Source organism: Manis pentadactyla, chromosome 5, assembly GCF_030020395.1.
Source record: "Manis pentadactyla isolate mManPen7 chromosome 5, mManPen7.hap1, whole genome shotgun sequence".
NCBI classification, from domain to species: domain Eukaryota; kingdom Metazoa; phylum Chordata; class Mammalia; order Pholidota; family Manidae; genus Manis; species Manis pentadactyla.
In genome coordinates this window covers 111,936,305-111,950,917 of record NC_080023.1, presented here as the reverse complement: position 1 = coordinate 111,950,917, position 14,613 = coordinate 111,936,305, and the positions used below count along the sequence as shown (strand labels likewise).

General features: G+C 41.0%; 2 long non-coding RNA genes across 7 annotated transcripts in view; one reads left to right on the top strand and one right to left on the bottom strand.

Moving 5' to 3' along the window:
• Nucleotides 1–2,635, top strand: part of LOC118921548 (uncharacterized) — a 32,054-nt gene extending 29,419 nt beyond the window's left edge. Inside the window, exon 9 of the long non-coding RNA XR_005028379.2 lies at nucleotides 2,531–2,635. This is a non-coding gene — a long non-coding RNA (uncharacterized LOC118921548). The remainder of the gene's footprint in view (nucleotides 1–2,530) is intronic.
• LOC118921549 (uncharacterized) overlaps nucleotides 2,499–14,613 on the bottom strand; it is a 65,426-nt gene continuing 53,311 nt past the window's right edge. For all 6 annotated transcript variants that reach the window (XR_008997862.1, XR_008997860.1, XR_008997863.1 and 3 more), the window contains 3 exons: nucleotides 13,771–13,819; nucleotides 4,331–4,413; nucleotides 2,499–3,678 (listed from right to left, as the gene is read on the bottom strand). This is a non-coding gene — a long non-coding RNA (uncharacterized LOC118921549). The remainder of the gene's footprint in view (nucleotides 3,679–4,330; nucleotides 4,414–13,770; nucleotides 13,820–14,613) is intronic.

Below are 14,613 nucleotides of genomic sequence, written 5' to 3'. Positions count from 1 at the left end.
CTGAGGAAGCCTGAGGACAAGCTGTGAGGAAAGTCAATATTGAAGAGTGGGTAATGGTCAGGATCCAGCAGCGGACTCTGAGAAGGAATGGTTTGAGAAATAGGTGGAGAACAAGAAGGCAGTGAGTCATGGGAGCTAAGGGAGAAGTCAAGCTCAAGAAAATGGAGTGGTAACTGGGGTCAAATGCTGTAGAACTAGGGCAACAACTAGAGAGGAGTGTAAGATCAACAAAGGATTTTCAAAGGAAGAAAGTAATTCTTTCCTTTGAAAGGTTCTCATTTTCTAGGATGAACCTAGTAGTTGATCATTAAAACCTAACAGGTCTAGGGGCTATGGGAACCAACCTCTCATTAAAACAATTACAAACCTCATGAAATTTTACCAAGAACACCAATATATCCAATCTAAATTCACCTGCTCCTCCCTATAAAAGGGATTATAGGAATATGATAAAACCTTTTGTTACTACATTAGAGTAACTGAGGAACTACAATCCATATGCCTTCCCTAAGACAAAGCACAAACACATCAGTTATCCATGCTATCATGCTACTCTACCAGAATCCCCTTTGCTCTTCTTGAAAGGTTCTGGTGCCTCCAGTGTTGTAGTAGGCACTAGGGTTAATGAAGCCTTATCTTATTGTGGGGTCACTGTGGAAGGGTTCTCAAGGAAAACCTTTGAGGGCATGAAGAAAATTTTCTATCACCATGGGCCTCCAGGAGTAATAGAAGAGGAGCATTTGAAAGCAAAAGATACCTTAGGATAAGCATTCTGATTTATTACTATGATAATAATGGTTATAACAACTTAATTTATAATAATTTGTATTTATTGTATCTGTATTAAAAGCAAATATGGCCTTCTCTCAGAAATATATTATATTAACATCAACCAAGAAACAATATTTTTTTCCTTATATTATCTTTATTTATTTATAGCAGTTTAGGGGGCTGTGATCCCAGGTATCTCTTCTTCCACTCATTCTTCAATCTACCCCCCCCATCCACTTATCTCCATCCATCTGTTCACCCAAATCCTTTTCAAGACCCTCTAAATCATTTACGTTATGCAAGTTCCTGAGCCTACAAAGGTGAGTAGGACAAGACCCCAGACCTCAATCACCATCCAGTATATAGGAATTTGATCTAAAACATCATTAAAGTTGGGCCAGGGGTTGGGATATATATAAAATTCTTTTAAAACAAAACCCAAGGATATGCTTTAGGCAGCATCTCTGTACTTCTTCTGTATACTAATGCTCCCTGACATTACTGCTATCACTGATAAACATCAAAAGGAGAGCCATATTCTTGGAGCTGGTTTTTCCTACCCTATTATAAAAATAAATTATAAAAACATACACATATGTCATAGAAAGAACTTAAGGCTAATATTTCTATACAGGGACAAATGTTAGCATATTTTTAAAGTTCACAGTTACATTCCTGTTGGCAGTGATAATCATCTGTTGGTTTGGACTCCTTATTTTATGATAGCTATCAAAGTCTCTTGGTATGATGTAATCTGCTTAAATTTTACAAGAGTATGAGAATTTTCTAGGCAAAGAGTTCCTGAAGGAGGCTGTGTGATTCAATGTTTTCATATAACTGTCTTTATAAAGGCATAGCATTAACTTAAATCAACAAATAATGGGCTCCAGGAACAACAAAAAGCTATACTTGAACTCAAACTCATGAATGTTTTATGTTTTGGCAGTTGTTCCCTGAAGGACATTGGTCTAAGTCAGTATTTAGTTATGATTCACACCAGGCATATGCTTTGAAGAAGGACCATGGACACTCAGACAAAGTGTGAATGAGTTGAAGTCGCCCATGTGGTTGTAAGCAGGCCTACCAGGGGCCCCTGTGCTCCCCTTGGGAGGTTTTGATGCCTCCAGGGTTGGAACGGGCACTAGGGTTAACCCTGATGGCTGCTCAGAGAAGTGAAAGATACAATGACTTTCATGAGGGTCTCTGGAGAAAGCTAAGTTTTCTCTCGCCTTGGAGGTACAGCCTCATAGACAAGTCCCTTTCTTGATCTGTTGACAGTTGGGATGTCATATACAGCATATTATGCTTCATTTAGTTCAAGGAGACTATTGGACACGGTATCAGAACAGCAGGTACCAGGCCTGCAGGAGCTTTTATTCCTCCCATATTGGCAGTCCAAAGGTAAAGACCAGTACTGGTAGAACACTCAAGCCACAAACTTCATTTTCCTCCTTCACTCACCCAGTGCGAATTAGTCAGCTCACCGGCTAACAACCCCAATTATCTCGGCTACGACTATGAAGGCTTTTTCTGGGATTTGGAATGAAGAGAACATGTGCATCAAAACTGACTTGTGTCTTCTTCATTCCAGATCCAGGCTGAAAGAGCAGTCCACTTTTGGACATGCCATTCGCAATGTCCAAAGAGGAAATAGCAAGAGAGCTGATGGGAACATACAATGGCTGTTTACCAGGTTAGGGGGCTATAATCAAAATATCATACAGTGGTAACTTAAACTACAAACATTTATTTCTCCCAGGTCTGGAGGTTGGGAAGTCCAAGATCAAGGTACCAGCAGATACAGTGTCTGGTGAGGGTCCACTTCCTGGCTTGCAGACAGCCACCTTCTCACTGTGTCCTCACATGGCCGGAAAGAGACTGTCTCTCTTGCATCTCTTCTGAAAAGGACACTAATCCCATCCTCCTGACCTGATCAGCTCCCAAAGGCCGTACCTCCAAATACCATCACACTGACGGGGTAGGGCTTCAGTACGTGAATTCTGGGGAAAAACAACCATTCAGTCCATTGCAGACTCTTAAAGCTTTTGCTCAGATGAGACATAGTCAAGGTCTCCCACACGCCAGTGGCCAGAGTACTCACATGCCCAAGCCTGACGTCCGAGGTACAGTGTGCACTCCCCCACAGGAGACACCGCAAGCTGTGTAATCCTCTCTCAGGAAGGGCGTGAGTTGCTGGGAATGATAACACCACCACCATACCCTGCTCCTTGCTGCAGCCCTCACCTAATTCTCCAGCCCACCCTTTCAGCCCCGCCTTTTCCTGCCAGCCCAAGGAAGTTTCTGCGGACAGCTCGTCAGAGGAAGCTCGACAAGAAGTGAGGCTGCGGCAGCTGTTGTTTCTACTCTTCCCTGTTTGTTCTCATCAGCCTCTGAGTGCAGAAGGCAGAGTGCGTTGGGAAGGAGGCCTGCAGATGAGGTGGAAGACAAATGTGAGAACTGAGACCTTTCCCATCAACCAGCGGGGTCACTCGGGTGGTGCTTAGGGCAAGAGACAGGGGACCTTTCTGTGCATGGCTAGAGGGCTTGTGCCTGACAGAATGTAATTAAGCCCACTCCTCAAAACCGTCACCCTCTTCAATTAATATTTACTGAGCACCCACGGAGACACTGGACCTCTACTCAGAACTACAGACTCTCTTGGGCTGAGAAAGGCTCTAATTTGCACATTAAAAAGCACAGAGACAGAGCAAACCTACCTTTTTTTTTTTTCGCCTTCTCAGTCACCCTGGGAGAGAACCTCTTCTGTTCTTCATTCAAGTGTGGAATCCCAATTAAACTTAAGTAAACAAAGGAAACTTCTTGCATTGTGATTTTCCTCCCTCTTGCCTTGCTTTATTTGCAGTCTGGATTTATTGCACAAGAATTGCCTCCTTTAGGCAGCATCCCCTATTAACCAGAGAGATAAAAGCCATAAAGGGAAGGGAACTCCTTCAGTTCTCTTTGCCAGTTGTGAGACAGAGCAGCGCCTTTACAAGAGAGGTTGACATCTGTTGCTGGAGACTGCCTGTCCTGCACCAGGGCTGCACTCATGCTCAGAATGCAAACCGCAGCCATCAGAGACAGAACCCGTTTAATATCTGCTTGAGCCCATAGCAAATCGGCTTGGGCACTAGAAAAGAAATTACATAGTTTTAAAGCAGATCTATGTCCTTAACATAAGCAGTAAAACATGCGTTCTTCCTCCCTTAGCCTATCATAACTGTTAAATAGTGTAACTTAAGACAGGATGATTCTATCACAATTTCATGTAATATTTAGTCCATATAAAAGGATGAAACTTAAATTAGCATCACATATAGAAGGCATTTCATTTTCTCAAGCACGGTACGATATTAGGAGCAAACAACATATGTCTCCATGGTTATAAACAAAGGTGTCATGTTTGCAAAACAGATCCTATATGTAGAACAACTAAAAATGGGAGGAAATATGGGTTTTTGTTGGTTGAAATGGCATTAAATATTTCAATCTGCATGATCTTTACCATCAGAAATGTTTTCCCCTTCCCTGTGAATACCAAGAATTGTCTTTGCAATACCTTTCTTCAGACCTGAGTCCTTGGCTCAGTTCTTCCTCTGTGACCTTGAGAAAAGCAACTAATCCAGGCTTCTTTTTCTTCACCTGTAAAATAAAGATATTGAGTTGGAAGGGGGTTTTCTCTAGGTCTACTCTTCAGAACACTGTTTCTGAGGAAATTAAAGTGGGTAACATTTTTTAAAAAGGATTCCATGGTCAAATAAGTTTAGGAATTGTGACATTAAACAAAATTAAACACATTTCTTTACTAAGAACTTTTGTATGCATAATAGCATTAATTGTGATTCTGCAAGTGGGAGATCGAGTATGTGTTGTTTCCCTAATTTTTTTAACCAAAACCCTGGCCATCATTTCACAGAAGCAATCTAAAATTAGACTTTAAAAACCCTTCAATTTATGATATTCTATGATCCTACTGCCTATTTCATCTGCCTAACTTTCTAATTTATCTCCCCTATTTCAGGAAAAGAACTACCTGGGCTTTCTGATTCATTCATAAGTTGAAAGTCAGTTTGTTCTTTTTTCCCCTGCAATTTATTTTGAAAATTTTCAAACCCACAAAAATGTGGAAAGGATAGCACAGTAAAATGTGGAAAGAATAGCCCAGTAAGCATATACTCTTTACTTAGATTCAACAATTGCTAACATTTTGCTCCAATTATTTTCTCTCTCTCCACACACACACACATTGTATGTACTATATATATTATATATATCTGTACTGCTGAGCCATTTGAAAATAAGTTGCAGACATCATGAAACTTTATACCTAGATTTTTCAAGATGTATTTCTGAGACAAGAACATTCTCCTACATAACCTCAGAATCATTACTATTACTACGCTTATACTCTGTATTTAAATTCCCTAATTGACCCCAAAATGTCCTCTGTAATAATTTTTTTAAATTCAGGATCCATTCAAGATTCACACATTGGATTTGGTTATATATTCTTGGCTTCTTTAATCTAGAACCATATCCTGACTTATTTATCCTTCATGAAATTAACTGTTTTTTGAGAAGTCCAGGTCATTTATTTTGTAGCATGTCTAAGATTTTAAACTTGTGTGATTGTTTCCTCATAACTAGATTGTTTACATATTTTTGACAAAATATTAATAGGTGATGTTGTATACTTCAGACTGCAGTCACATCAGGAGGGATGTACCATCCTCTGTCCCATTATTGGTGGTGTTTTGAGTAACAGCCTGGTTAAGATATTTTTTGTTGTATTTCTCTATTATGATAAGGTATCCTTTCCCCTTGGCAATTAATACATGATCTGGTAGTTGACATTTTGAGACCTGTGAATAACTTCTTTCCCAACAACAATTCACCCAATGGCGTTAGCCTTTATTGATGATCCTTACCTGGACCAAATATTACATTGGGATTACAAAATAGTGATTTTTTAAATCCTGTCTTCCTTTCTACTTTATTAGCTGTATTCCTCTGTATAGAAGAATTTCCCCTCTTCTCTCTTTCATTTCTATCTCCATTGCTATCTCTTATCTCTCATTGAGTATTATGTTTCATAGATCCTTTTTTTACTCAGTATTTTATAATATATTATTGCAATTCATCCTTTTAATATTTATTCAGAGACTACTTTGTGCCAGGTACTAATGTGAAATTAACCTAACATTAATCTTAGTCTCCTTTCCCTTTCCCTGCAGTACTTAAGCAAGCTATCTGCGGAGCACAGACAGGTCCTTGAACCAGCCACCACTTTGCCATAGAGTTTTGTCATGTGGGAGAGGGAACTGAAGATGGAGATGAGGGTGGACAACGATCTCCAAACTGTAAATATTATTCCCTTTTTGTAAAATTTGTCCAGGGTACTCTAATTCCAGCAACCATCAGTGGCCACCTGAACCATCACATAGGAGAAAAACCTAGCTACCACCTCTGTGGAGCAACGCCAGACCTGCCGCAGAAGGCAGGCAATTCCAGCACAGAGAGCTCGGCCCCAGCACTTGGGCTCAGGATCCATGGAAGGAGAATCCTAATTTCTCTTTTAACTCTGAGCACAATATAGGTGATTTAATGGTCATCCAAGTCACTAAGAAGATGAGGAAATATTTCCATATCTTAAACAACTAACAGATTTTTTATCAAAGATCAAGGTTATCAAAGGTGCTGGGCAAGACGGGAGCCCGGGAGATCTTCCCTGGCCAAACACAGGCAGCTGGCCCCATGGGGGCAGCGTCCTCACTTCTCCAGCAGGACCCAAATGATGGATTCCAAATATTTAATCATCAAACGAATAAGAAAACAGCCTTCACTGGCAGGATAAAGGACCCTCTCTTCCTGGGAAAGAACAGACTGATCCTCTTCATTCAATTTTCCAGTGGAAGGAGGTTCTGAGCGTCATACAAGGGGAGACCATATACAGCACAACAAGCCTCGGTGCCGTAGGGCCCTGCTGACTGTCAGAGGTCAGAAAACATATCCAATCCTTTGGACTTGATTTTGTTTCTCATTTGCAATTTATTTCACTTTGAGAATAGAAGCCTCTTAGAGGTGAAATTGTGCCCCCTCTGAAGAGAAAGCAAAGGAATTCATTCAGTTTGGCCACTGAAAATTAAACTAAGAGAAGACTTGCTACAGAAATTTAGCTGGCTTTTCCTACAACTGCAGACCACATTCTCAAGTACAGCAATTGTGCATAAAGCCAATATTCCCTCCCTCCCTCCTTTCCTTTTTCTTTCCCTTTTTCTTTCCCTTTTTTTTTTTTCTTTCTCTCAGGTAGTAAATGTTTACCAAGCTGAGCATTGTGATATTGACTGAGGTACAAAGGCAGGCACTCAAGATGTTGTACACATTCACCTTTTTTACTGGGATAGCAGAGGGTCCAGGATTGGATTTCAGGAGCAAGGCTGGGCATTAGAGTAGAGAAGACTGGCCCCTGACTATAGGAAGCACATCAAGGTGACACTGGGCAAAGGCAGCCCAGGGATTGAGGAAGGGCAAAGCATGCAGACCCAGAGTGGATAGAAAACATGAATCTGGACCAAGGGGTGACAACACTGAGTGAGCAAGGCCAAGCTAGCTGGCTGAGGCAGGGACTGGAAAGACCCGGAGGCTACAGACTCCCAAGGCAGGAACTCCCGTGGGACGTGCACAGGCCTTGGCCACGGAGGGACCTCTGAAGGCACCTGGGCCTTTGGGACTTAGCAGGAACAAAAACGACTTCTCTTAAGGGAGAACTGTTTCCCACACCAAATCTTTCCCCAGTAGTTTAAGTCAGACTATACAAATCTTTTTTACTAATTGTATTTTCTGCCCTCCCTGAACACAACTTGCAATATTGTAATGAAAGAAACATATTTCTCTAAATTCACTGTTAAGACTGAAATGCTCACAGGAGGTTAGGCCAAACATCAGTTGTTATTTCCTTAAGAAACAACAATGTACATGTGATCACTTAAGCACAAATTTGTTTACATCACCACTGAGAACAAGTTTGGTCTGGGTGGTAAAATATATTAAACAAGTTTCAGGGTTTATCTAGATTAGTAATTTAAATCTGAGGCAGCATTTTATCTTCTTCTATTGGCATTTCCCCCCCACTATGTTTCTCAACCAATTGGAAACCCCTGAATCACTGGGAAATATTTAATGGGTAATAAGAATCACTTGAGTGACAAGTCCTATTTGACTAAATAGCCCAGCTATGTCTTTGCTATTGATATAAATGCTTCCATACTACATTTATATCATTTATATCCATTGTAAAAAAAAGGTATTTCAACAGTGCAAAAATAATGTGGCAGGAAGGCAACCCTGGGGTGTTATAAATATCAAGTAAGTCATAACTGTAATGATAATATTGGAATTTATCTTCAGAAGATAAAGGTTGAACTTATCAAGAGGCCACAAGTGAGCAATAAAGACTTCCATATTGAGTGCAGATAAATTTCAGATTTTTGATAATCTTGTTAAACAGCCTATAGTTCCTTGTTCTTAAGGCCATCCTTTAGTTTTACAACTGCTCACTGCTTTTATAGTTCCTGCTTTGTTGCTTTTTGTTATCTGGTGATTTCTGATAAAACACTAGCATGGTGGTATGAGATCATCTCTTTCTTTCCTCTGCCTCCAGGTCTCCTTTTCCCTAATTCCTTTCCCATCTCCCTTCTCCCCACAGTCTCTTAACCCCCTTTACCTAGTAATAGAACCAAGGATGTACACAAGGAAAATAAAATGTAATGAGAATTAGATATTTAAAAGAATAAGAGAGAGAAGCATAGCACCCATTTGCCCCCTTTTGTCTTCTTAAAATGCTTCGCTCTTCCTTCAAGGCCATTGCACTAGTCTACTTGGGCTCCATAACAAAGTGCCACAGCCTGGGTGGCTTACACAGCAGAAATTCATTTTCTCACAATTCTGGTAACTTGAAAGTCTGAGGTTACTGTGTCAGCAGGGTCGGTCTCTTGGGAGGCCTCTCTCCTGGGCTTGTAGGCGGCCGTCTTCTCCCTGTGTCCTCGCGTGCTCTTCCCTCTGTGTGTGTGTGTGTGTGTGTCCCATTCCCCTCTTCTTAGAAGGACCCCACTCATTGGATTAGGGTGCACCCTAATGACCTTATTTAAAATTAATCATCCATTTTAAGACCCTATTTACAAATACAGTCACATTTTGAGGTACCAGAGGTTAGAATTTCAACATATGAATTTGGGGGTGAACACAATTCAGCTCATACCAGCCACTCTCACCTACCTTTACTAAATACCACTTCTCTGCCACACTGTCCTACCCTGATGTCCACTGTCCGTAGTCATGGTGATCTCTGCTGTTATTTAGTGGTTGATTACATGTAATTGGGCACTTACGGACACTGTCTTGAGTGGTCTTTAGATGAAAGTCATTTCTTCTCCACCAAGACCCACGAGCACAGGTATAGTACAGCTTTTATCCCCTCTCAAAGCTTAGAACATGGTCAGCATATTACTAGATAGGCTTACAATAAAACAAAAAACACCCAAAACAAATCTCAAATGAACTGAAAGAGAAAGTGTCATTCTTCTAGTTGCTCTGTTTGTACATTTTAGCCCTTTGAGAATAGAAGCCCTTAGAGGTGAAATTGTGCCCCCTCTGAAGAGAAAGCAAAGTAATTCATTCAGTTTGGCCACTGAAACTTGGACAATTTTCAAAACTCTCTGTCTCTTTGATATGATTTTTAAGTATAGTGATGTGAAAATTTGGTAAAGGGGTCAGTTTCAGTATTTTCATATATTTGGCTGAGCAAATTTTGTTCCTAGGGACGTTAACTTTGGGCGATGATCACTAAGAGTTGCAGTAGTAACAATGTTCCCTCTTTCTGGAATAAGTTTAGGCAGCTGTTGCACAGATACTGAAAGCAAATCTTGACAATGGATACTAGTGGGGCACACCTACATTTCATTTTGCACAGTTTGATTTTTCCATTTACAGCAATTTCATATGCCCTTCTTAACTTCATAGACACAGTGGGTTAATGTTTTTGCAGCGACCATAACTTTTAGGAAGTTACTTGGCTCTTCACTTCTCCATAACTACATCTCACTTTGTTCATGCCTGAGGGGATGCCCCTCAAAAGGTTATCCAGCTATATTCTCTCATTCAGCTGAAAAATTCAGTCCCAAACAAGAGCTAAAATTTATGTTGTTTTCCTGACTCTTTAGGAATGTAAGCAAATATCTACCTTATTGAAAAAATCATAATCCTCAGCATAAGAAATACAAGCCAGATGGAGGGAATTTCCAAATGGCCAAAATAATGGTTTATGTTATCTTCCAAGACAGTTGCAAAGTGAAATTAACCCCCATTATCATGTAGTTGGTGATAAAGAGGGAAATGACAGGTAATGGAAATGCTGGCGTAATGCTTTCTGAGCATCTGGACGCTCCAGATACCTGGACGGTTGTGAGGGAGACTACAATGCTATGAGGCTGGTGCGAGGCTATGCACAGGAATGCTGCCTGCTTGCCTCCCATTGTGATGAGCATGGTTTCATTTATTACCATGGGCCAAATGCTTTGCTCACATTACCTAACATAATCCTCACAATGCCGTACTTTATGACGTGTGTACTAGTCTCATGGTTTTACAGATGAGGAAACTGGGGAGTCAGAGTTTATGTAACTTTCCCCAAATCGTGCAGCATAAGCAGTGGGGAGAGAGGAATGCCAGTAATGTATACTCCTGGAGAGTGTCAGACCCAATTTGCCCAAGACTGTACCAAGTTAAAGGCATGAAATCTGGGTGGGAGAAATGTTTGCCTAAGTGACAGCACAGGGATTTCTGTCCTCTAAATTGTATTTCCCTAATGCAACTCCTTCAAGAGCTGTCCCTGTTCTCGCTTCCATCTTCTATGGGGAAATCGAATTGGCAGAATGATTGAGGACTTCACCCAAGAGGTTCTGCACTGCATTAGATACGATAGTCTCCAAACTGCCTGAAAGACAATTATTTATGTCATAAATAATCATGGTGCATTTCAGTATAAGAAAATTGCTCCCCTCAAAATCTGTAGGAACAGCTACCACTTACAGTTGAAACCATTAGGGAGGGTGAGGGGGTGGCTTTTGCTTTCAAAAGACTGCAAGCATCTTTCCCAGCATCTCCGGTCCCCAAATTACAGTTCTCATTTGAAGTTCCTTTGGGCCTCTCCCTAAGCCTGCTTTTCCTGTGACCCTGGCTTCCGCAGGGGTTGTTCTAGGCTAGGGAGGAGCACATTACCCTCGCTGTCCCCAGCTCAGGCACGGAAGAGGGGAGGAAGAAAAGTACAGTTGCTCCCATGGTGAAAAATTCCTGGTGAGGCCCTAGCTTTCACATCCCTGGTTTCAGGAGATACCCGAGCCAGACCTGGCAGGGCCACTAGTTGTCAGAGCCTCCTGTTGGTTCCCACCCTCAGCAAAAATCCTTTACGGCAGCCAGCACAGCAGGAAACCTGTCATTAACAGCCACCATAGTGTCACATCAGCAATTCTCAAGAGTGTCGGCTCCACTATTTAATTCGGCTATTTACCTCATAGGGGAGAGCTTTGTTTGATTGTCAGAAAATAGAACGTGTACATTTGTCTGTCATAAACATGCACAGTTCTCCTGAGCACAAATAAAACAATCCTGCACATTGGTAAATGTGTTTGCATTATTTAACCAAACCAGAAGAAGCATGTGAATAACCCTGCATATCAAGTACCATCGAGTAACTGGCTTGTAATCTGTCCTATACAATACAGCCATTGCCACTCATGCCACTCACCCAATTCAGACCCTGGAAATGTACTATTTTTAGACCAGCTTTGTACACCACTATTTACAAAGCGCACTGTTAAATCCTTTGACCAGCAGCCAAGAAGTTGGGTGAGAACCTAGAAACCTGCCACGCAGATCAGCATCCTAATCAACCCCTGAACAGCCAGTGCTAAAGATCTGACTTTCTTTCCTTTACTTCTTTCCCTTTGTCTCCCTTCACAGGAATATCAATTTAAAAAGGCAAGGGGACAGAGAGGTGGGCCTTATCTGTTCCTGTCATTCAAATGGGTTGCGTTACTCACTCTCCTAGATTAACAACCCATTTGTCAACATCTTTGGGGGTTTAAACTGTTCTTTGTCAAAACCACTTTTGGAAAAGATTGGACCGTTTGTTTACTTGGTGCCAAGTGACCGCAGCAGGTGCGTCACGGAAAACCCAGGAGTGGCTTCACAGCCCCTGGGGTTGGGTCACAGGACGGCCGCTTTCCCGGCCAGCCCACTGCTGGCAAGCCCGCCAAGTGGCCACATGGGAAGGAGGGACGGAGAAGAAAAGAGTAGGCAAGGCATTGGCAAGAGGCAGGTGGTGGCTGAGGCAATCGCGAAGAGGAAGGATGACGACACCAGGGAGGAGATGAAGGGCCTCACATCATTTTGCAGCCAACAAGAAACCTGAAGGAACTAAGTTTGGCACTGTTCCTACAGCTCGAGAAAAGCTGAGAATGGAAGCAATGACTGGGCTAAGTCTGGACAAAATTTTTTTTAAATGATTTTTGAGAGGAATCCAGATTTTTGCCTCAATTCTTAGCTTCTGTGTAAATGGCTCATTTTCCAAAATTCTTTACTTTTTTTCGGGTGACTTGATTTGTATTTTGTATAATGGGTGCAATCATTTGAGACGTCCCTGGTGGCCTAAGATTTTGAAGAGTTCATTCCTTGTTTCATTTGTCCACCTTCCTCGTGGTGACATTTTGTCCCTTCACCTAGCCCGGACCTGCCAGTGACGGCAGCAGGGCCAGACTGCGGCCTGGCGATGATGGCCCGCCCCACCCCTGCTCCTCTATGGGGGTGCCCTCATGTTGCCCATGACAGGAGTCCTTTCCCTTTACAGAACCAGTCTGAGGAGTAGAAATGGGGTTTGAATACATTAGAACAAAAGTGATCTCTGAATTTAAGGCGTTTTATGCTTTTATTTATTATTTCAAATTCAATAGGGTCTTTATATTCATTATAATTTTAGAGGTATTTGATGGAAAAGAAGTGTACCAGATCATTAATAACAATAACAAAAGCAACTTCTGAGTCTCTGTGCCAGGCACTGTTTCATACATTTTGCACAGTATCTCTAACTTAGTATCATTTTCCCCTCTGTGTGGAACAATTGAGAATCAGAAGGGTACTTGACCAAGGTCAGTCAATGGCAGATCTGAAATTCAAACCTACATTTGTTTTGCCTTTTCTGCTACATCAGGCAACACCATTTGCAAATGTGAACCCATTCTAAGCATCACAGGACAACTGGCTTTACTTTGATGAATCTCAATTTCATTTACTGGGTTCAATTAAAATATGCAACTTGTTTATCTCAGAACTCTTACAGAAGAGTAATAGATTGTTATTTGGCTTTTCACTGGTAGAATTAGGTTTGTCTACTGCTACTTTTAATTTTTAGTATCTTCTAAGTATTCCATTTGACCAGATTCTTTTCTTGAATATGGAATGGAGAACATGGCCTCTAGTAATAGTGCATAAGGATGTCCTGGATTTCTTTACAGGTGCCTAAATAAATGAGGAGAGGATTTATCCTCAACCCTGAGCATTAGGCAGCACCACTAAATGGAAGGCTTGCATGCACGCCAAGTTTGGGAGAAACCAACCACTGGACAAAGCTTGGGCAAGGGTTGGTGCTAAACAGGAAAGGAAACAAAGTTCATGAAGATGTGCAAAGAAAACAGGGAGCAAGTACTGGAAAATTTAGCATGAACAATAGTATTACTGTCATAGTGAATGTCTGCTCAATAGATTATTGTCACTTTTGTCCTATATATCCATTTATTGGTTAGCTACCATTACCTGGTAAGGGTAATGAGGGGAAATAAGGAGGAATATTGGTCTTAATATAGATTCTAGATAGCAAAAACTGCCTTTTATAGCTCTAAAACTTCTGGCCTCAACATAGATTGTAGTTATTTCTATACTTATTATTACCTGGGTTTTTTTCATCTGCTTGTATCACCATGTTCTGTTTCTGTTTTGTCTGAAAAGAAAATGAAATAGAATTACCTCCTACACTTGTACTGCTATTGACATTAAATTTCATCTTCCTTTATTATGATCAGCAAAGTTACTCATAACACTGAAATTTGTTTTTTGCTTTCAAAGTTATAGCTCCTGCTATTGTTGGAATAATTAGTATTCCCTTGGCACTGTGTTCCACCTAAACTCACGGCATTTGTATACTATTTACCTTTCAGAAAAGCTGTTTTTCAAGAAGAAAAAGAAAATGGGGAGTACAGACCTCCAACAGCATACGTTTTTTCTGCTCTCTCCTTGGCTCCCGAAGAGACTGTGTGAAGCAGAATTTCTGGCTGTAATTAATGCAGCTCTTCATGAGATAAGAGGTTCTTTTATCTATAGAAAAATTGCTGCACTAATTCTCAATGAGAATCAGAATGCTCTAGTTAATGCTCTTTTTACCAACGGAATTCACCTTTTCTAGTTTCTACATATTTACAGTACAATTTTAATATTTTGTTATAGGAACCTGAAAGTGGGTAAACATGCAATGTTTTATAGGGCTGAGACTAGAAACCTGAAATATTAGCATTATGTTTAGGTAAATGCTGAATAGGGATTATATAAAGAATTTCCAAATAATATCGACTCTACAGGAATGTACTTGTAAGCACAGACCTTAACTGGACACAACTGAGACCCAGCCCTTTCTGATGGGGAGGTTGAACAAATTGGGAAATCATCCTCATTTGACATCGTGAGGAAAAAGAGCTGCAGTTTTTGGTTATGTCCTAAAGTGCTGTCCAAACAAGGACA